This window comes from Ceratotherium simum, chromosome 22 (assembly GCF_057802395.1).
Source record: "Ceratotherium simum simum isolate JZ-2026a chromosome 22, ASM5780239v1, whole genome shotgun sequence".
NCBI lineage: Eukaryota > Metazoa > Chordata > Mammalia > Perissodactyla > Rhinocerotidae > Ceratotherium > Ceratotherium simum.
The window spans coordinates 43645356-43666868 of NC_141921.1; the positions used below are offsets into that span (position 1 = coordinate 43645356).

Here is a 21513-nt window from a genome sequence, read left to right on the forward strand (position 1 = left end):
ATCATCCCACTACTTAGGGCACAAGGCTCAGTTCTTTAATGCCTGATAGATGCCCATTTAATCGAGACCCGGCCTGCCCCTCCAGACAGTCTCATGGACCACCCAGGAAAGGAGGGGGGGACTCCGGTGACTTCTGTTAGATGGTGTGACGCAGTGCCGTGGTGGGAAGTGCCCAACCCACTGGGATGGGCCCTGGGGCCTGTTCTAATCAACATCCTTCTTGATGACACCAAAAAAGGAAATCCAAAAACGGGTGCATCAACTCAACAGAAATGCAAATAGAATTCACAAATACCAGAGAAATCATCTGTCAAAATTATTCTACCAAAAGTGAGTAAATCTGGTGGAACCAAGTTCAAGGCTGCGTATAATTACATGCTAACTTCCTAATTACAAACATAGAGTGGGGAAAGGTGCAAGAGGCCTAGAAATCGGAACCCAGAGAACTCATAGCTAACCCAAAGCTGACCAGAGGTGGCATTTCAGTCCCTTCACGAGCGAGCCGGCTGGGTGCTGGGTATCGCAAGGGCCATTCTCTGTATGAAACTACATCCAGTTATTACCCTCCTGGTATCCACACATGTGTGCAGCCGCTGCCCACATTACAGCAGGGTTGGTCTGTGTAACCAAAAGAATATGGCAGAGTGATGGCAGGTCACCTTCAAGATTCGGTTATAAGAGACTGTGGGGCTTCAGTCTTGGGTGCTTGGTCTCTCCTTCTCTCCCATCTGTCACTCTGAGGTGAGCCAGAGGTCATGATGTAAGGACACTCAAGCTGCCCTATGAAGAAGCCCACGTGGCGAGGAACTGAGATACCTGGCCACCACAGGTGAGTCGCTGAGGCCGGCCAACAAAACTTCGGCAGGTATCTCCAGCCCCAGACACCTGCAACCCCAGCTGCTCCCAGATTCCTGCCCACAGAAACTGTGAGATGATAAGCGTTTGTTGTTTAAGCTGGTAAGTTTTGGGGTGATTTGTTACATGGCCATAGATAACTGATACACCACCCATGGCCGCTGTGTTCCTTCCTGTGTGGTCCAGCACCTGCTCCAGGCTTAGCAGAGCAGAGGCTCCATCAGCACTTGTGATTGAACAAATGGTCAGTACAAACAACCCCTCCACTGGAACCGTATGAGTCAGACGTGTTCCTAAAGAGGGAACAGGCTAAGTGAAAGAAGCCACAAAAGACCACATCCTGTGTGATTCCACTTATACGAAACGTCCAGAACAGGCAAGTCCACAGAGACAGAAAGTACATTAGTGGTTGCCTAGGGCTGGAGGGATTGGGGAAAAATGGGGAGTGACTGCTAATGGGTATGGGGTTTCTTTTTGGAGTGATGAAAATGTTCTAAAATTGATTATGGTGACAGTTCACAATTCTGTGAATATACTAAAAACCATTGAATGTGCACATTAAACGAATTTTATGGTATGTGAATTCTCTCAATAAAGCTTGTTATACTAAAAAAGGAGGAGGAAGAGCTCAGGCGAGGTCACTGGTCCCGAGTGGGGAGTGGCTCCCAGGGAGGCTGGCCACCTGCAGGGCTGGGGAAAGCTTTGGGGTGCTTGAAGTGGAGGGGCCTGGAGCAGAGAATATGGCGCTAAGGTCTAAGGGCAGCTGACCAGTGCCTCGGGCTCTGCTGGGTGGGGTGCTCAGCGCGCCAACCCCGCCCACTCGGTAAAAGGGGGTTTGTGTATTCATCTTACAGGAAGACCCTGTCTGGTCTCAAGCCGCCTGGAGCCCAACATGCGGATCTGGACACGGCCCTGACTTCGCATCCTCTGCAGACCTGCCTACCCACCCATGACTCAGAGCCAGCTCTCCTGGGCAGGCTTTTCCACCCGCTCTAGCCAAGGCCCTTCGCGCAGAGGGGAGCCACAAAACCACAGGCTGCAACTGTCCCAAAGGACGCTGACCTCTGTAAATGAGCCAATGGGACAGTGGAGGGTCACCAAATGACACAGGAAAGTGGGTCCATGCTGAAAGCCCCCCAAAAGGAACAGTGAATTTAGGACAAAGAAAAAGATTTAAACAGCACCGAGTAAACTTGAACATGGTAGCTAAGAGGTGGTCAAGGCTGAAAATAGAAGCAGCTTCAAAGCAGACTTTGAACAAGCTGTCAGGCAAGCGTGTCTTGTGGAGGCCTCAGGGGTGTCGGAATCGTTTGTCCCTCTCTGGCCTTTGAGGTTGGTTTCAGAGTCAGACTCTCATAATTAAGAGAAGCCAGTCGTGGGACCCAAACAGCCCCTCAGTGCACCCTAACAGAGTCTGGGATGAACTTGGGGGACACCCAGCGACCCAATGAAATTATACACAAAAGTACTCTTGTAGGAGCCTTTTACTGGGGAGGGGTCCATGATTTTCAGCAGATTTTCAAAAGGATTTAAAATCTGGAAAAGGTTAGGAACCGCTGGGTGGTGGGATTCTAGGGTAGGGGAATGATGGACCTTTTTTCTTCCTTTGGCAAATCTGTATTTTACAAACTTTTCATAACTAGCTTGTATTGATTCTATAAAATTAAAATTATATCGTATACACGCACACACATTTATTAAACAGATAGCACATATATTAAAAACACCCACATGCATAATCTAGAAGATTCCAGCCCATAATACCCAGAAGATGCAGGTCACCCCAATCTCAAGACCCCCAAATAATTAATATCTTTTAAAACTACAAACCCCCACTTTTCCTCTTCTGTCCTGACCCCAAACTAATCTCACACACACACACACACACACACACACACACACACACACACACTGAGAGTAGCAGTGGAGATGGGTCTCTCTCACAAGGGTCTCAGCTCCTTGGCAGTTTACTCCATTCTCGGGGGGTCCACTCTGCTGCTGGCCACCCACCCAGGCACTCAGCCCCCGGTCCCCTTCTCCACCCAGCCACGGGCTTATATGTCCTCCTTCTTGCCTGTTCTCATGAAACCCCAGATCTGCAGACAACCTGTAAGCACTGGGGACAACACAGGGTGTTCTGAACACCTCATTCCACCATCCATCGTCTGGTCAGTCTCTCCGTGGCAGGGGCCCTCATGTCACCTCCTTCCACTCCCAGAGCTGGTCTACAGGCCAGTTCTGCCCCTGGGAGCCACTGGGATAAGCTCAGAACAACAGACGCTGTTGTCCCAGAACAACAGCCTCTTCATCATTTATCAGACCCGTCTTTGGGGCTACAGCGGGCAGCCCCCATCACGGAGCACCTGCCAGGAGCCAGCACGTTTTGGGCGCCTTATGTACATTTTCTCATTTAATCACCACAACAAGCCCCTAAGGCGGGCCTTCTATTTCACAAAGAAGGAAAGGAGAGCTCAAGGAGCTTCCGGCTACACAGCTAGTGAACAGGAGAGGCAGATTTGAAGCCAGTTTGACTCCAGAGCCCTGCTCTTAACCACTGTACCACACTGCCTCTCCTGAGTCAGTGCAAAGGAACCAGATTTGGGCCACTCGCCAAGAAGACATCGAGTCCTGTTCCCCTGATTGTGTCACCCACCAGCTTGAGGACCCGTAGGTGGACTTCCCACAAAAGTTTCAAGAGTTGGGCAAAGAGGTGATTAAGATTTCAGAGGCCAAGCCCTGCTTCTCTGGACTGGGGGGAGAACGGACACCACCCTGGGCAGACTGGGGCCGGGCTGGGTCCCAGAAGCTGCATCCTCCTGGCACCTCTTGCTGTAGAGGAGCAGAGTCCAGGAAGCCAATCCCACCAGAGACAAAGGACCAGCAAGCACAGAAAGGCTGCCTGGAGCCCAGCTAAGCCCTGGGGTCAGAGGGCACAGGTGAGGACGGAGCTGGGAAGCCCCTCTGCACAGCCGACTGACTCCCAGTGGCCTCGTCCCTCCTCCTACCTGGGATCCAGAGTCCCCTGCCCCAACTAAATGCTTCCTCCTGGGAAACAAGCGGCCGCATTTGGAGACAGCACAGTACAGGGGCTAGGAGCAGGCTCTGCCACATCCCAGCTGGGTAATACCGAGGTAAGTTACTAAACCTTTCTGTGCCTCAGTTTCCCTTTCTGTAAAACAGGGAATGCAACAGTACTTATAAGAATAAATTAGTATTTCCAAAGTGCCCAGAGCACAGCCTAGCACAGAAAGAGTGCTACAGAAGTGTCGGTTGTTACTATTATTATTAGACAAAGAAGTAGTGAGCCAGATTAACGAAGGTGGCAATTCTGAGCTAACGGCAAAGCTCATAAGTACAAATGCCGCTGATTGGAGCCACAGAAAAAGAAACTGGCCTGAAACGCCTCCTTCTGGAGCTTGTCCTGTTCATTCGCAGAGCGAGGAGCTGGTGTGGTTTAGATGGGAGTCCTGAATCCAACCCCACCTCTGGCTCAGCTTCTGCGATCCCTATGTCTCACCTGACCTCTTCGTACCAGAATCGGGGTGAACTGTGCTCTCCATTCCCTCTTCAAAACGTCCTGACCGATGGCCTCAGCATGCTGACCACTCGGGGCCAATAGGCCACTCCTCGGGTGTCAGGATGCCGGACCCCGGTCTCTGCAGGCCAGCAAGAGTTAACTGTGCTTCCCAAACATGCCCACACCCGTTGCTCACCTCTGTAATTACACCACGTAGCAAGTGGGTAAGTGCATGACATATGGGTGTGAAAAGCAAGAGCTGTTCCCATGAAAACGAAGCTAAATGCTTTAGAAATTCAATAAAGACAAGTCACTAAAACAAACTTTCCACTGAATTAGACTGGGCAAGGCAACTAAAAAGGAAGGATGCTGAACCTACCCGAACAAAACCTCTTGGCCTTACATCAGGACATCAGTGAACCAACATGCCTTGATATGTTTTAGGTTAAAATAAAATGTTTAAATTTGAGGGATAGCATTTTAATAATTCTCTACCTAAACCAAAGTTTCAGTTACTCAACTAATGAATCACAAAGGATAAAAGGGCTCCTATTAAACTGTGCATTTCATGTCACAATTGTGTCTAATTATTTTTCATTCTATTTTGCCCTAATGCACGTTTTACAAACTACGGTTGGAGACGCTGTGCTGAGGGGAGCGGAAGCCACAGAGAAAACATAAACATCTTCCCAGAGCATCCATCTGACTCAAACATTAGGGGGAAATATTCTTCAGAGTAAAATAAACATGGATTTATCAGGGAATAGAATGTAAAATTAACAGTAGTGTTAAAAATAAAACTTGAAGCTTCAAAGCAAGGTCACGGTTGGGGTGGGCTGCTGTAGGCTTAGGGTCGCACATCCCATCTCTTCTGGCGGGAGGAGCCGGTGGGAAAGTTGGAGAAGCCGCCCATGAGGGTCAAGGTCACTGCCAGCCACCAAGCCATCTCCCAACCATTTTCACACAAACCTGCAGCACCAGGGCTCCTGGAACAGCTGCTTCCAGAGCAGCTCGCCCATTCGGGAGCCCCTGTCTCGCTGCTGCAGCTCACAGGTGACAGGGCCTATCAGTGTCCACTGCCATGGCCAATGTCACTTGACGGCAGACCTCACCGGCGAGAGGCTCTCACCTGCCAGTCCAGGCCAGGTGAGCTAGTCCAGGGGCTGCTCCTGCCACCACCTGGGGGAAGGAAGGAAATGGCCCAGAAAAGATCTCATCTCCCTGGTGCTCAACTTTTGTCCCCCAAGCTCCTTCAGACTTGGAAGGGTTCAAAAAAGCCGAAAAAACTAAACTTTCTGGCTTTGACACATCTGAGAGGAACAGGCTGATAACAAAGGACACAGCAATTCCAATCTTTCCCTGTAAAATGGGGGTATTTACTGACACAGCTCGTGCATTCCACACGGAGCATCCATGGGAGGGTCATGGATGAATACACCTTACGATACAAGCAAACCTCAATGACTGATGACAAAGATACCTGTCATTTACAATCCACTCGCTCCCATAGTGTGGGCCGCAAAGATTCATTCATCCAATGGCAAAAATAGCAACTTTTTGAGTGCCCGCTCCTTACTATAGGTTTTTCCTTCTTTCTAATCTTCACGACAATCCAGTAAAAGAGGTACTGTGATCACAATTTTCAGATGAAAACCCAGAGGTTCAGAGAGGTTAAGCAACTCATTAAGTCACCTACGTGTAAGTGTCAAAGCCAAGATCTGAACGTCCATCTAATTCTAAAGGTCTTGCTTTTGCTCCAACATTAAGCTTCCTTTCCATTCATTCTCGAAACACTGTGCCTTGCACCAGGCTTCCCCTCGGAACTATGCAGCCCCACACATCGTAGGAAACTACCAATATTAGATGTGCTGCTGCACTTCATTTAAAAATAGATCACACTTCATCACTGGTTTCCAAATGACAGCAGATGGGCTGTGTTATTCAAATACTCGTCATACGGCACCACAGGGAAAAAAGACTCACAACCTGGTGATCGGCTCCTGGACCCAGGAACCGTCGGAAACAGGAGGTGTGGTCTTGCTCATCCTTTCATTGGCTCTAAACACGAGAAATGTGTTTAATGGGATTTTTTCAGAGAGACAGGTGAGGGGAAAAGTTGGGGGTTTTTGGTGTTTTTTCCCCTAAAAGAAATTTCTCATGAAGCAGTTTATTTGAGACCAAGATCCTGGTTTCATTAACTTCCTCCTCAGACACCAGGTCAGCAGCAAAGAGAGAAACGCGTGCACTAAGCATAGATAAACACTGTGACTTACGCCCTCCTCACCTGAGGCTGCCTGAGGCCCACTTGAGCCGAAAGCAGAGGCCCCTTTACTCTAAGGGGCTGCAAAAGCAGGCTTCCTGGGCAGTAACCCAAGGTGCAGCTGAACCCCCTTGGTCCTGCCCCTGAAATGCCTGCCTCAGTTTCCCAAACTGCATGAAGGAGCATCTGGATGTCGACAGCAGAACAGTCACCAAGGTGAATTCTGGACTCAACTATTAATAAGATTTACACCCATTTCCATGCTGCAAAAGCTGCAGGATGGCAGGGGGACAGGGTGTGGGAGAAACAGCCCCGTCGGGGCCTCAGATTCCCTGCAGCCCATCACAGCCCCTCCCCACCTCTCAGTGAGGTAAGCATCGGCCGGCAAAGGGAGACTCATACCCAAATCCAGCCACACAGCCAAGGACACGGTCCATTTCAACAGAGAGGGGCTGTCAGCTCCCTTCTAGGATTATCTACCTTTATAGCAAAAAAATCGATCTCTGCGCTTAACCCAAATCCTTATGTGTAAACCATCTCTCCTTGATGAAACAAGATGAATCTTGAGGATGAACGAGACTTGTTCACTTAAATTAAAATAATGATAATAACAATAACGGCTAGGGCCGGCCCCGTGGCTTAGCGGTTAAGTGCGCGCACTCCGCTACTGGCGGCCTGGGTTCGATCCCGGGCGCACACCTACGCACCACTTCTCCGGCCACGCTGAGGCCGTGTCCCACATACAGCAACTAGAAGGATGTGCAGCTATGACATACAACTATCTACTGGGGCTTTGGGGGAAAATAAATAAATAAATAAAATTATAACAATAACGGCTAATATTTACTGCGTATCAACTATGTGCTAGGTGATGTTCATTATCTGGTTTATCTCATTTAATTCTTAAGACAACCTAAGAATAGGTCCCATTAGCTTCATTTTACAGCAGAGGAAACCAAGGATCAGAGAAGGTTAGTAATCTACTCAAGGTCACACAGCAGGGAAGTGGGGAAGCTACAGTTTGAATCTGAATCCATCCAATTCCAGAATTCAGGGGTTTAACCGCTGCATTACACTGCAGCAAACTTCACACTAGACATACAGCTAGCAAGGAAAAAGAAACTATTTAACCTCATGAGCAATAAAAGAAATACATTTAAGATAATTATCTTTTAGGCCTATTAGTAAAACATTTTTTTCAATGTTATTCAACGCTGGCAAGAGTGTCATGAAACTATTATATATCACTGAGATAAATTGGTCCCATCTTTCTTGGAAAACCATTTAGCTCCAAGAGCCATAAAAATGGTTAATGCCTTTGATGCAACAATTCTTGAGTATGAGAAAAATCATTTGCCTGAAAATATCCATTACAGAGCCTGTCCTGATGGCCTAGTGGTTAAAGTTCGGTGCGCTTCACTTCAGCGGCCTGGGTTTGGTTCCCAGGTGGGGGGAACCACACCATTTGTCTGTCAGTAACCATGCTGTGGTGTAGCTCATATAGAAGAAGTAGAAGGACCTACAACTGGAATATACAACTATGTACTGGGGCTTTGGGGAGGGGAAAAAAAAGAGAGGGAGACTGGCAACAGATGTTAGCTCAGGGCAAATCTTTCCCAGCAAAAAATAAAAAAAATCCATTATAGTATTTTGGGAGTGGGGTGTGTATGTGTGTCTGGAAGCAAGATAAATATCCCACGATGGAGGATCCTTGAGAAAACGATGGTGTCTTTGCTTTAGGACACTTATACTGCCACTCAAAGGGATGGCTAGGTTATGAAACAATGTGGAGAAATGCTGATGTGCCAATGTTACGTGAAAAAAGCAAATTACAAAAGCTCACGCCTAACTTCTCACAAAATGAAGCACAGAATTACCACATCATCCAGCAGTTACACTTCTGGGTATATACACAAAAGAAGGCAAAGGGAGGACATGAACAGATATGTGTACATCCATGTTCGTAGCAGCATTATTCACAATAGCCAAAAGGTAGAAGCAACCTAAGCGCCCATCGACAGATGAATGGATAAGCAAAATGTAGTCGATCCATACAATGGAATATTACTCAGCCTTAAAAAGGAAGGAAATTATGACGTATGCTATAAGGTGGATGAACTTTGAGGACATTATGCCAAGTAAAAGAAGCCAGTCACAAAAGGAAAAATACTGTGTGATTCCATTTACATAAGGTCCTGAGAGTAGTCAAATGTACAGAGACAGAAGAAAGTAGCCAGGGGCTACGGGGAGAGGGGAATGGGGAGTGACTGTCTAACGGGTAAAGAGTTTCAATTTTGCAAGATGAAAAAGTTCTGGAGGGCCGGCCCCATGGCTTAGCGGTTAAGTGTGCGCGCTCTGCTACTGGCAGCCCGGGTTCGGATCCCGGGCGCGCACCAACGCACCGCTTCTCCGGCCATGCTGAGGCCGCGTCCCACATACAGCAACTAGAAGGATGTGCAGCTATGACATACAACTATCTACTGGGGCTTTGGGGGAAAAATAAATAAATAAAATTATTAAAAAAAAAAAAAGTTCTGGAGATGGATGGTGGGGATGGTTGCATAACAGTGTGAAGGTACTAAATGCCATAGACCTGTATACTTAAAAATGGTCAAAATGGTAAATTTTATGTATATTTTACCACAATTGAAACATAAAAATTAAGATAAAAAAGCTCAAGTCTACTAGTGATAACTAAATTAAAAATGCACATATAAAACTGGAAAAGACCCCCAAACTGGCAGTGGCTACGTTGGGATAGTGGGACAATAATAAATTTCTTACAGATCGCCCACTGGATACCAGCCCCTTTACAGTCTGTGTTTTGCTGTGTGCCCGGCACCACTTTACACGTGACAATATATGAAATCTTAAAGACTGACGGTAGGTATTGTTATTCCAATGTTACAACTGAGGATTCTGAGGCTCGGAAGGGGTGGGTAATTTGCCAAAGGTCATCCAGCAGGTAAAAAGTGGTTGAGACGAAATTCCAGTCTGGCTGACTCCAGAGAGAGTACTTTTTCTTCCATGTGGCAATCCCCCCACCACCACCTCCGTACCTGGCCCCACCCCACCCACACATAAATGACTTTTAAAGTTTCAATAACAGAGCTATGATCTTGCTTCCCTATTGATAAGAAAGCATTTCTCCCAGATTTCACAACCAAAGCAAAGAAACTATGCTCCCCCTCTTGCCGGGAGGGGTCAGCAAGAGAGGGGGCCCCACTCCTCCAGAGAGCCTTGGAGCACGCCCCCCCACCCCAGTTGCACACCTCAGGTCCTCATCCTCCCCCTCCTACAAGCTTCAATGACTGGGCAAGCTCCCCAAATCCCTGCCAGCACCACCAGCCCTGTCCCACAACGGTGGCCCCTCAGAGGAGGACATGGGGACACAGCAGCAAAACTGAGTCCTGCCCCCACCTCTCCAGGGGGCTGCTCAACAGAGGAAACCCCAAAATGTGTGGCCCCAGACAGAGGAGGGGAGCCCTGGCTGGGAGGGGCCCTGGGCAGAGAAGGGGCTGTCCTTGAGGAGAAAGAGAGAGAGGTGAGGAAGGGCGAGAAAAGCCCGCGGAGCCCAGGCATCTCTGCGGGGGAAGAACGAGTCTGCAGGCTGTTCCTTCAAGCTCCAGTGTTCTCTTCTGCTCTTGGGACCCTGGCGAGCAGGGGGCTGCTACTAGCAGAGCCCACTCCTAAGGTGGCTGCCAGGTCACAAAGTTGGGGACATGGAAGCAGGAGGGAGGAGAGGGACAATGGGACAAAATCCTTTCCTAACGTCACCCAGGGGAAAGTGGCAGCACAGGGCCCAGAAGCAGGGAGTATCTGGTTCCCTGCAAAAATAACTGTGCTCGACACCGTCCCCCCAAAACACCGAAAGAAACACACTCCCGTCCATCTGTAGTGAGCTGAACGGTGGCCCCCAAAAAGACATGTCTGTGTCTTAACCCCTCGAACCTGTGAATTACTTAGAAAAATAATTATGGGGAAAAGGGTCTTTGCAGATCTAATTAAGGATCTTAAGATGAGTTCATTTGGGATTATCCAGGTGGGCCCTAAATCCAACCACAAGTGTCCTTATAAGAGACAGAAGAGGAGACATGGGGAGAAGGAAGGCTGTGTGAAGACAGGCGGAGATGGAGGGGTGCTGCCACACGCCGAGGAACTGCGGGAGCCCAGAGGCTGGAGGAGGCAGTGCCCCAGGCCCCTGGAGGGAGCAAGCTGGCCCTGCTGACACCGTGATTTTGAACTGCTGGGTTCCCGAACCGTGAGAGAATAAATTCCTGATGTTTTAAGCCACAAAATGTGTGGTAATTTGTTACAGCAGCCACAGGAAACGAAGACAGCCTCCCCCAGGACCTAAAATCCAGCTCCGACAGCTCCTCCCTCTCTGCGCTTCCTCCTCACCCCCTCCCCACGCGCTCCACCCACCGGCACTCTCCTGGCATTTCTCTCAGTGGAAAGCAGTTTCCCCCAGTGCAAGTGAAACAGAAGCTAACTGAAACTCCACTGCAGAAACACCACGCCCAGTACTCCGAGCACTCTCCCTCTTGGCTCAGAAAGTAGGCGGCCTAGGAAAGCACCCATTTCGAGGAGAAGCCCTGACTCTCATCCAACGGGGTGAGGTTACCACTTCTGGGGAGGGTGGTTCTCACACACATGGAGCCAGAGCAGCCAGAAGGGGAACTTCCACAGCACCAACCTCGGGGACTACGCTGGCCCTCAGGGAGGCAGAATGGGCCACATTTTGGTGTGACCCACAGAAAGTCACAGTGTTTGTCTGCAAGGAAAGAGTGAGGAGGGAGGTTCCCGGGTTTTTAATTTTTTTTTCCATCTTGAAACTGGCAGCATTTCTGATATGATTGCGGGGGATTTCCGCCAACCAAATTAAAGAAAATTCAGTTTTAGCATTAACTGCAAGGAGAGAGGAGGAGTTTTGCAACCTTTGTCATTTGCGAAACACTGGCATTGGTACATACATGAGAATGTTTCCCTCCCTCCCAAACAAGTCCGGCTCCTGCCATCCTCCAGTGGGCAGTCAATTACCGCACTCATCTGACACCGGACGGGGGGGCACCCCCGATCCTCCTGGAACACTGCCCTCTGGCCCGGCCCCTCCGACAGTTTTGCTGGGAAAACGTGTTTGTTCCCTGGGGAGTGGCCACAAGAGCTTTTCTGAGGTCCCACGGAAAGGAAACATTTGGTGGGGCCCCAAGCCCGGCTGTCAGACCCACAGAAGCAGCTGGCCTCTGGGAGGGAAGGAACTGCTCTCTAAACAAAAATGGTTTTGAAAAATAAGCCAGCCAAAGAGGAATTGCTTCATAAGTTGCACATTCACTTCTCCCTTTAACTGTGCAATTGAAGAAAAACAAGGTGAAGCAGGAACTGACCCCTCACCCCCCATTCACACCCCCACAAACTCCCTCCACACAGCAGTGCTGCTGGGCTTACAAACTAATCCGCTCTGAGGCTGGTCTCTATCTCCTATTTGTGGATTGCCTGTGTCTTGGAAACCCCCTCCCCAGAGGCTGGTACCCTCCCAGCCTGCCTGCCTTGTTCTTAGCACAGCCCCTGGCCCCCAGGGATCTCAGTAAATACTTGCTAAACACAGGGAAGCAGGAGAAAGGATGGAGCCCACAGATAATGCAAAGACATGCTTTAGCACCCTTCCTGGGCATGGACTGAGGCTGCAGAAATGCAGCTTGTCCTGCTGGAAGGGAGATCAGCGTGGCCAGGAGCGCCTCTAGGGCACTTGCCCTAATTCCAGAAACATCTATACTCCCAGAGTGGCCAGTGCTGTTTCTAAACGTGGGTGGAGGAGGTGGGGGGCGTGGGGCTCAGAAAGAGGTAAGCTTGGCTGTCTTTAGAGCTGGCAACTGCCAACTAGGTTTTAAGAGCACTTCCACACACACACACGCCCCCCCAGACCGTCTTCCATTACTTGGAAAAGTTTGTGAAAGCATCAAAGAGAATGAACCTCCGCATGCGCTATGCAATATTCTCATGAGCCAGATGGACAGAATCCTGAAGTCAAGAAATCAAACCACAGCAGGGCACGGAAATGCTAAGGGGTTGGGAATTTCTGCTCTAGAGAGAGCAGAGGAGAAAGTTCTATTCCTATCTCCCTGTGTCTGGTGGTAGCATCATAAATAAGAATCTTCATCCCCACTTACCACGTTAATCAAACCTGGTGGTTAATGGTCGCAGCCGGTTTTACATGGGAGTATCAAGCTGGCACTTAGAAGTGTCTCTGAAAGAACACCCCAAGTTTCCCCACCCCCAAACCGAGAGAACTATTAGGAAACACTCTCCTTAATCTGCCAGTAACGGCGCCTGCAGACGAAGGAGCTGGGACTCCGGATCAGCTACTTGTAAACTGTGTGGGTCGGCAAGTTATTTAACTTTTCTGAGCCTTAGTTTCCTCCCCTGGAAAATGGAGACATCATTCAGCTCCTACAGTTGTTTAACTGAAAACACATATGTAAAAACCATCAACTCTTTGGGGGGAAAATGTCCCTATGATACCGTTCACTTGACAAGAATACCAGGGCACCGGCAGGCGCTCCAGCGGTGTCCAGCTCTCCCGGAAGTCAGCGTGGGGTTAGTCCTCAGTTGCAAAGTCCCTTTGGAGCCCTGAACCTTCCCCTCGATGACTCCTGAGAGAGGAACCCCCTCCACCCAAGAAGGCACACCCGCCCCACATACACGCGCGACTGTGCAGGACATTTCTGAGGGCGGCGCCCAAGGGGGCTTCTGCAGGAGCCAGGGTGAAGAAGCCCCACTTGATAGTCTGGTGGGGTTCTCGAGACCCGCAGGTCCCTCCCAGGAGCACCTGAACGAAGTGAAAGCTGTTCATTCATCCGAGGACTCCTGAGCGCTCCATCCGCAAGCCAGGCAGATCCCAAGGGTGCCGCGCGAGGACCTGGGACGTGAGTCCCCCACCCCTGACCCCGGGAATCCCATCTCCACCTTCTCTCCTCCGGGAGCGCGCCTTTCGGGGCCTCCCACCAACCCTTTCCCGGCTCTTTTCGATCTCCATCTCCCCGTCAGGGCAGAGCGCAGCCCGCTACGCAGTGACCCCATCCCGGTCCCCACGCAAGGTCTCCCTGTTCCTCTCGCCTCGATTTCAATGAAGGAGGTGCAGAAGAGGAAGCCTAAATAAAAACAGGAAACTCGATTAAAAAAAAAAAAAGCCTCATTCAGGCTGAATTACGGGCAAGAGTATTAAAAAGAAGAAAGAAAAAGAGTCCGGAAATGCAAAGCTGGAGGCGGTTTTGCCGCCGTAACCCTGGCTCAGCCGCAGATCCGGGGGCTGATCGCCGCGCGCGGCTGCAGTAAACACGCGGCGAGCAGCGCCCGCGGCCCGAGTCCCGCCGGGGCGGGGCGGGGAGGGAGGGGCCGCACGTCTGTGCGCCCGGAGCGAGCGAGCGCCCGGCAACCCTCGATCCCGGCCCCTCTCCAGCCCGGGTCCCCGCTCGCCATGGCTGGGGAGGGCGCGCAGGGCCAAGGCGCCGGGGAGATGTGCGCGTCCCTCTCCACCCGCCTTGACGGGCAGCGGGGAGTGGCACCGCTAGGGGCAGCGCAGCCCGAACCCCGCCGTGCAGCCGGGGAGCCCCCTTGTCCGGCTCACCTGCCCTCAGGACAGGGCGCACACGGCTGAGGGCTTCCTGACCCCCCGCGCCTCGGCGGGTGCACGCGCGGCCGCTCCGCCGCTGGGAGAGCAGCCTGGACCCCGCCGCCGGGTCGGGGAGCTCCCCTGTCCCGCTCCGCAGGGCAAGCAGTACAGGCGCAGGGGAGCTGTGCGCGCCCCTCTCGGCGGGCGCACAGAGGGCGGCCCGGGCCCCACACGCAGCCTCTGCCCAGGTCCCGGCGGCCCGCCCGGGGGACGCCCCTTGCCGGGCTCGCTAGACGCGGGCAGGCGCACTGGACTAGGGCGCACGGGCTGTAGGCACCGGGAGACGCCCGCGAGCCGCCCCCGCGGCACCCCGAGGCCCCTCGAAGTCCCTGGCCCCGGTCCTATTCCCACCTCCCCAGATGCAGCCACAAGCGAGCGCTTACCGGTCCCGCCGCGGCTGGCAGGGTCTGAGGCGGCTCGGCCCGGCGGCCGCTCGGAGCGAGGGCGCTGGGCGCTAGTGAGCCTCGAGGGAGGGAGGCGGGGCGCGGTGGGGCGCCACGCCTGCTGACAGCCCGCACACTCCACTTCCCACTTTGTTTCCTTTTTGCTTGCAACAGGAAAAACAACGGGTCCTCCTGCCGCCTCGTCTGCCCCCCCCCGTCCTCTCCAACCCCCCAAATCCCCACCCCGTCTGCGGCTGGAGGGGCATCATCCCAGGTGCCTCTGGGAGCTGCACCTTGCCCTTCTTCAAAACAAGTTTTCTTTTTATGCAAAGGAAAACTACCAAATAAAGGTCCTAAGAGCCGGTAAAACCCCCACGCCTTCCACATTCACACACTAAGGAATTTCAACAGTGGCCAGAGAAAAGCTGGCGGGCAGGAGAGGGAGAGGCGGTCACTGCTCCTCTAGACACCCTGGGAGCGTCCCCAGCGCCAAGTGCGAGGTAACTGGGCATGAGGGAGGGTGAGTGAGGCCGGGAGAGGCTTGGAGCTCAAAGTCCCACCAGACTCCACCCTAGAGAGAAAGCAGTGGCCTCCAGGCTTTGGTGGGTCAAGACCATGGTGGGGGGGTAGCCATCCCCCAGGATTATAGTAGTGGTTTCAAATCCTTCTAGGATGTAATGGGGGATGACAGCCAGTCAACTGCTTAGTCAAACAATGACTTAAAGGACCCTCTCCAACCCACTCTGGGAGGTAAAGCACCTGCTTTGCTCCCTTGGACAGATGAGGAAACAGGCTTGGGGAGGGGCTCTTTCTCCCCAAGAGATGCTCTGGCCTCCCAGGCCCAGCTTGGGCCCAGCGATGGATGCAGCCGTGCTGCCATGGGCTCTGCAGAGACAGAGACTGTTCTGTTTCTAGCAAGGAAAGGGGCGAGAATCTGGGCAAGACAAATGGATTATTCAATGGCCCCAGTTGTCCAAGATCTAGGCTGCAGGCTCTGGACTCTCAACTGGATACTGTGGAGGAGCCAGGAGGGACCACGGGTCCCTCTGGGGAAGAATGTTGGGTCTGTCCCCAGGAGTGTACCCTAACATCCTTCCCAATGGAACATCTGAGGCTCACATCCTCACTGCTACCCCAGGCCCAGATCACTGGTCCTTGGCAGAGGTCTCCAGCCCACGCCAGGGAGATACTGCCAAAAGCCAGAAAAGAAACGAACATTTCAGGGAGAAAATTTGATGGCAGAATAAGCAGACTGCCCCGAGGTTTCCGAACACCTGTCCTCGCTCTGCTTTTGCTGGGTTGCTGTTTAAACACTACTCCCTGGTTTTCAGTTCGTTGTAAGAAACAGTCGATGAGGAATGCTTTTGCATCATCCAAAAGGAGTCTTCACTGAATGTGTATTTGCTCACAGCCATTCAAATCATGCTTTGTAATACGCAAGATGGGGAATGGAGGCGTGCCAAGTGCTCAAATGTGCCTCACACACTGTTATCTCTGATCACTACAACAGCCTCCCAAGGGAAATCTTATCAGCCCCACTTTACAGATAAGAAAACTGAGGCTCAGGAAAGTTGAATCATTTTGGGGGGCCGCACAGTCAGTAAGTGTTGAACTGCTTCCAGATCCTCGCTCCTCTGACTGTGCCATGCTGCTTCTGCCCCCGTCTAAGAAGTTTCGCTTTCCTGAAAACCTCACGCCCTTCCTTTCTGAGACCACACTGTAGGACTCATCCGCCTCTTTTGCCCGGGGTGCTAGGAAACTCAGGCTAACTGTAACATCAAGTGCAGTCATCACTGCTCTCAAGTTCCTGATAGACTCGCCTTCTGCCTTCCTCTCTACAGTTTCTGATCTCTCTTTCTCACTTTATTTTTAACTGTTGTCATGTGTGTTTTGGAGGAAGCTGCTTCAAGTTCCCTTTGAATTGTAAATAAAACGGACCAGCCATGGTGGAGAATGTATAGCAGTCCTAGAAGAAAAGTGGCACTTTAGCTGTGAGGAAGTCAACCCGTATTACTCACATGACCTCCTGGACGGGAAATCCTTTGGCCCCACTTTATGGAAGAGAAAGGAGGTCTCAGTTGATGAAGCGGGGACTGGTCAGTAGAGGACAGGCCTGGATGGACAGAAGGCACACTGCAGGCCACTCAGGAGCATGCACAGCCCTCCAGGCCTACCTCCTTCTGTGCCTGCCACCCTCTCCTGCAGAACTTCCCCTCAAAAGCCAGCCAGCCTCCACAGCTTCTCACAGATGCAGTAAGCATCTTTGCTCTGTTCCACCTTGAGAGGCCTCACCACCGACGCCCACGCATGCCCACAAGCAGGGTTATCTCAGGGCAGCCAGAGCCAAGCCCAGCACCAGGGCACAGGGGTGCAAGTGTGAGGAACCCACTTCCTCAGCCCTTCCACGAAGGGCTCCAGACACCTGCCTCCATGCCCCATCTTGGCAGGAAGCCCACTTTGCTGTGGGTCCTTTCCTTGCAGGCAGGGCAAAATTATCCAGCTCAAATCCTTGCCCTTGTGCCTTGGCTAAGAAAAGTGTGGTGAAGATTTACAGTTAAGAGCAGCTTCCCTGGAGCCAAACTGCCCAGCACTGCCACTGAGGAACTGTGTGACCTCAAGCAACTGACTTAACCTCTCTGTGCCTCCATTTCCTCATCTGAAAAATGGAGATGCTAATAACGGCTTGTAACTTTTAGAATTGTTGTGAGGATTAAATGATTAATACGAGTAAAATGCTTATAACAGTACCTGACACAGAGTGAACCCCCGGAAAATGTTAATTATTGAGTTATTCTAGAGTAGAGTCTTTGTGCTTAGTGGGACTGGCTGTTTCTGCTCTAGAACAGTATTTTTCAACAGCGGCAACAGCAGGTTGTGACATACTAACATGTTAGTGTACTGGAAATCCATTCAGCAGGTTGAGTTTATAAAAATGGAACAGAAGAGAGAATATCTGATTGTATTCCACGCAGTAAGGGTGGGTATCCCTCCCCGAGGCTTTGTCCCATGTGTAGGTGTGTGTGAGTGCGCATTAAGTCAGGACGTGAAATGCATTTCTTACTGCAGGCCCCCGTCAACACAACGAGATAGCTGCTGCCCTGCACAGGGTGGCAGTGTCAGGGCAGCACAGCTGGTTAAAGAGCTCAGCCAAGGTCAGACTTGATTCCTGGAAAGTCTGACTCATGGGGACACAGGCTCAGAGGAGTGCAGAGATGGCCAGATAGGGGTGCCTGGGGAAAAGAAGCCGGGGACCCTGGGCGTTGCAGCCCCCATCCCCAGGCTGTGCCTGCCCTCTGGAGAATGACTCAGAGGTGGACGGTCTGTGCCCCTGCACTTGATCCCAGGTCAGAGCTGGACTGAAGGGTCCAGAAAGACCCAGACAGCTCAGAGATGGCCCAGGTGAACCAGGCCTTGTGAGGCCAGGGAGGAACTAATGGAGATTGAGTTTCTGGGCCCAACTGAATGGGGGCTCCTAACAGAAATCGAGTTGTCCTATTTGTAAAACACGCACACTGAAAACCCAAGATGCCCGGGTTCCAATCCCAGCCCGACCACCTACCAGCTGTGCCACCCTGGAGGGGGTCACTTCAGCACCTCTTGACACGGGGCTGGGGGAGGAGTCCCAGCCAACAGTCCTGCCCCCTGGCACAAAGTCAATGTTCACAAAACAGCAGTTGGCTTTTAAACAAATCCTCTAAAGCTCTCCCTAGTCCAGAGAGTGGGGAAATGGTGGAAAGGGGATGGTGGGGAGCAGCGGGGTTTGGAGTCATGGGGCTGGATCCAACCTCGTGTCTCCGTACCCTGGAGGTGACCCAGGCTTTGCAACACTGACTCATCCGGCAGCTGTGCTGCTACAGTTCTGGGCTCTGGGACATAGCACGCACAAACCAAAGACCCGCTCTCCCTCCCGGAGCTTATCCTCCAGCAGGAAGAGAAACTGTGAAGAATAAAAAGAAGATACAGTGTCCTGAAGTAGCAAGTGCTGCAAAGAAATATTAGGCAGGTGAGGAGGGGAGAGAGAGATGGGGGAAGGGACAGTGGAGTCAGGGAAGGCCTCTCTGAGGTCAGGACATATGAGCAGAGTGATGATCTGAAGGAGATGCGGGAGGAGCCCTGCTGGTGTTTGAGAGAACAGCGTCCCAGGCAGAGGGAACAGCCAGTGCAAAGGTGCTGAGCACTAGCATGTTGGAGGACCAGCAAGGAGGCCAGGGAGGCTGAGGGTGGGGTGACATAGGGTAGGAACAGTAAGGAGGAGGATCTGGGGAGGAGGCAGCTGGGGATGGGGGATTTTGCTGAGAGAGTGATGAGAAGCAGAGGGAGGGTTCAAAGCTGAGCTGGGGAGTGGTGGGCTGTGATTTACACGTTAAAAAGTCTACAATAGACACATATATCTTTCCTTATTCTGCCAACTCTAAAGTCCTAGAAACAATAACACCCAAGTAGCAATGAGCACACACCCAGCACCCAGATCTGGGTTTCTAATCCCATTCTCCTCATAAAAGGAACCAGGATTCCCAGAAGAAATGGCTGATTCTAGGATGGGGCAGGAAATAGATAAGATGAGCCTGAAGCATCTTCTTGTGCCAGAATGTAAAGAAGTACGCCAAAAGAACAACAAAAACAAAACACCGCAATGAAGTGGTTTTGTCCGCGGGACATGGTGGTGAACTGAACACGCTTCCACTGGCGAAAGCTGGGACAATTTGGGCAACAAAATAAAGCAGTATTGGATTAGAACCCAAGGTATAAAATAAATATCCGTGAGTCCAGATTGACAAATAAATGATTGAATAGGGGCCGGCCCCGTGGCATAGCGGTTAAGTGTGCGCGCTCCGCTTTGGCGGCCCAGGGTTCGAAGGTTCAGATCCTGGGCGTGCACTGACGCACCGCTTGTCAGGCCATGCTGTGGCGGCATCCCACATAAAGTGGAGGAAGATGGGCACGGATGTTAGCTCAGAGCTGGTCTTCCTCAGCAAAAAGAGGAGGATTGGCATCGGATGTTAGCTCAGGGCTGATCTTCCTCACAAAATAAAAAAAAAAAGAATTCCAAATATGGTCATTTGGGTAGATTCTTCCCCTGCCCTCAAGCAGGAGGAGTTTAGCTCCTCACTCCTTAACTGTGGGCCGCACTTAGTGACTTCCTTCCAAAGAGGAAGGTATGGAAGGGAGGACAAAGAGGAACTTTCCAGTGGAGACACTGGGCAAGCACCACCTCAGTCATGTGATCAAGGTCAACATCATCAGCGATAAGTCACATTGACGGCAGGTACCCTTCATACAATGTGGTGAGAATGACATTTTGCCTCCGTGGTCTTCCTTCCAAGAACTCAGAAACACCAGTCTGGTCAGCAGACAAAAACAAATAAAACACCACAGAAACCCCAAATGAGGGACGGTCTACAAAAATATCTGACCAAAGCTCCAAACTGTCAAGATTACCAAGAGCAAGGGAAGTCTGAGAAACTGTCACAGCCAAGAAGAGCCCAAGGAGACATGCCAACTAAATGTCATGTGGTGTCCTGATGGGCCCCTGGAACAGAAAAAGGACATTAGGTAAAAATTAAGGTAGTCTGAATGAAGTATGGACTTTAGTTAGCAATCATGTATCGATATTGATTCATTCGTTGTGACAAGTGTACCATGCAATGTAAGATGTTAGCAATGGGAGAAACCAGGTGTGGGGTATATGAGAACTCTCTATACTATTTTGGCAACTTCTCTGTAAATCTAAAACTATTCTAAAGTTAAAAGCTTATTAAAAGAAAAAAGGATTAGAATGGTTGGGGGAGGGGGGCAGAACCAGGCCGAATCCCCTGGGGCCAGGGAAGGCTGTGCAGGAAGCAGGGACATTACCGTTCAAAGCCTGGAATACAATGGTTTGGGGATGGGGGGAGAGTCAGAGAAGGGGGAAGTACGGAAAGTGGAAGGCAGGCCTTACTCTCGCCCCTGGAGGGCCTGCCCTGGGACTCTGATGGGGAGGAGGAGGGATTTTGGAACCTTCTCCTCTGGGGATGCTGAGACCCTGTCCTGCCCCCACATCCTCCAGTCTGTCCCCTCCTCTGTAAAATGGGATTTGTTACTCCAACTTCAGAGATTGTGAGACTAAAAAGAGATGATACAGTGAAAGTGATCTGGAGACAGTCAAAGCATTGCGATAGGGTGCAGAAGGGGCAGCGCTGGGCGGAGCAGGCCTCGCTCACCCCTCACCCCACCGCATGCTCTACCTCCTGCTCTGAAAGCCTCTGTCTAGATAAATGCCCCTCTAGATAGAGACCTATCTTTATAAGCACCTAGTCTGAGGAGCATCCCCACATGAAACCCCAAAGACCTCAATGAGAAGGCAAACAGTGGCTACTTTTTCCCCAGACAGGAAAATGAGAATGAAAAAGTGTAAATGCTGAGAAGGAGAAGAGTTAGGATTAGAAGAAAGCCAGTTTCCACCTGTAGTGGGCTGAATGGTGGACCCCAAAAGATACTATGTTCCTAGTCCCCGGAACCTGGGAATGTGACCTTATTTGGAAAAAGGGTCTTTGCAGATGTAATTAAGTTAAGAATCTTGAGATGAGCAGATTATCCTTGATTATCTGGATGGGCCCTAAATCCAATGACAAGTGTCATTATAAGAGAAAGGCAGAGGGAATTCGAGACAGACAAGAGGAGAGGCCGTGTGAAGAAGGAGGCAGAGACTAGGGTGACGCTGCCACAAGCCAAGGACCGCCTGGAGCCACCAGAAGCTGGAAGAGGCCAGGAAGGATCCTCCCCTGGAGCCTCTGGAGAGAGCATGGCTCGGTCCACACCTTGATTTTGAACTTCTGGCCTCCTGAACCAG

At 51.2% G+C, this 21513-nt stretch overlaps 1 protein-coding gene across 2 annotated transcripts in view; it reads right to left on the bottom strand.

Annotated features, from left to right (window-relative positions):
* PIK3CD (phosphatidylinositol-4,5-bisphosphate 3-kinase catalytic subunit delta) overlaps positions 1 to 14751 on the bottom strand; it is a 52085-nt gene extending 37334 nt beyond the window's left edge. Inside the window, exon 1 of one of the 2 annotated variants that reach the window (XM_087446851.1) lies at positions 14685 to 14751. The gene's annotated coding sequence lies outside the window, so the exon portion shown is untranslated. The remainder of the gene's footprint in view (positions 1 to 14684) is intronic. The other variant, XM_087446852.1, reaches the window with a different exon arrangement.
* Positions 14752 to 21513: the final 6762 nt, after the last annotated feature.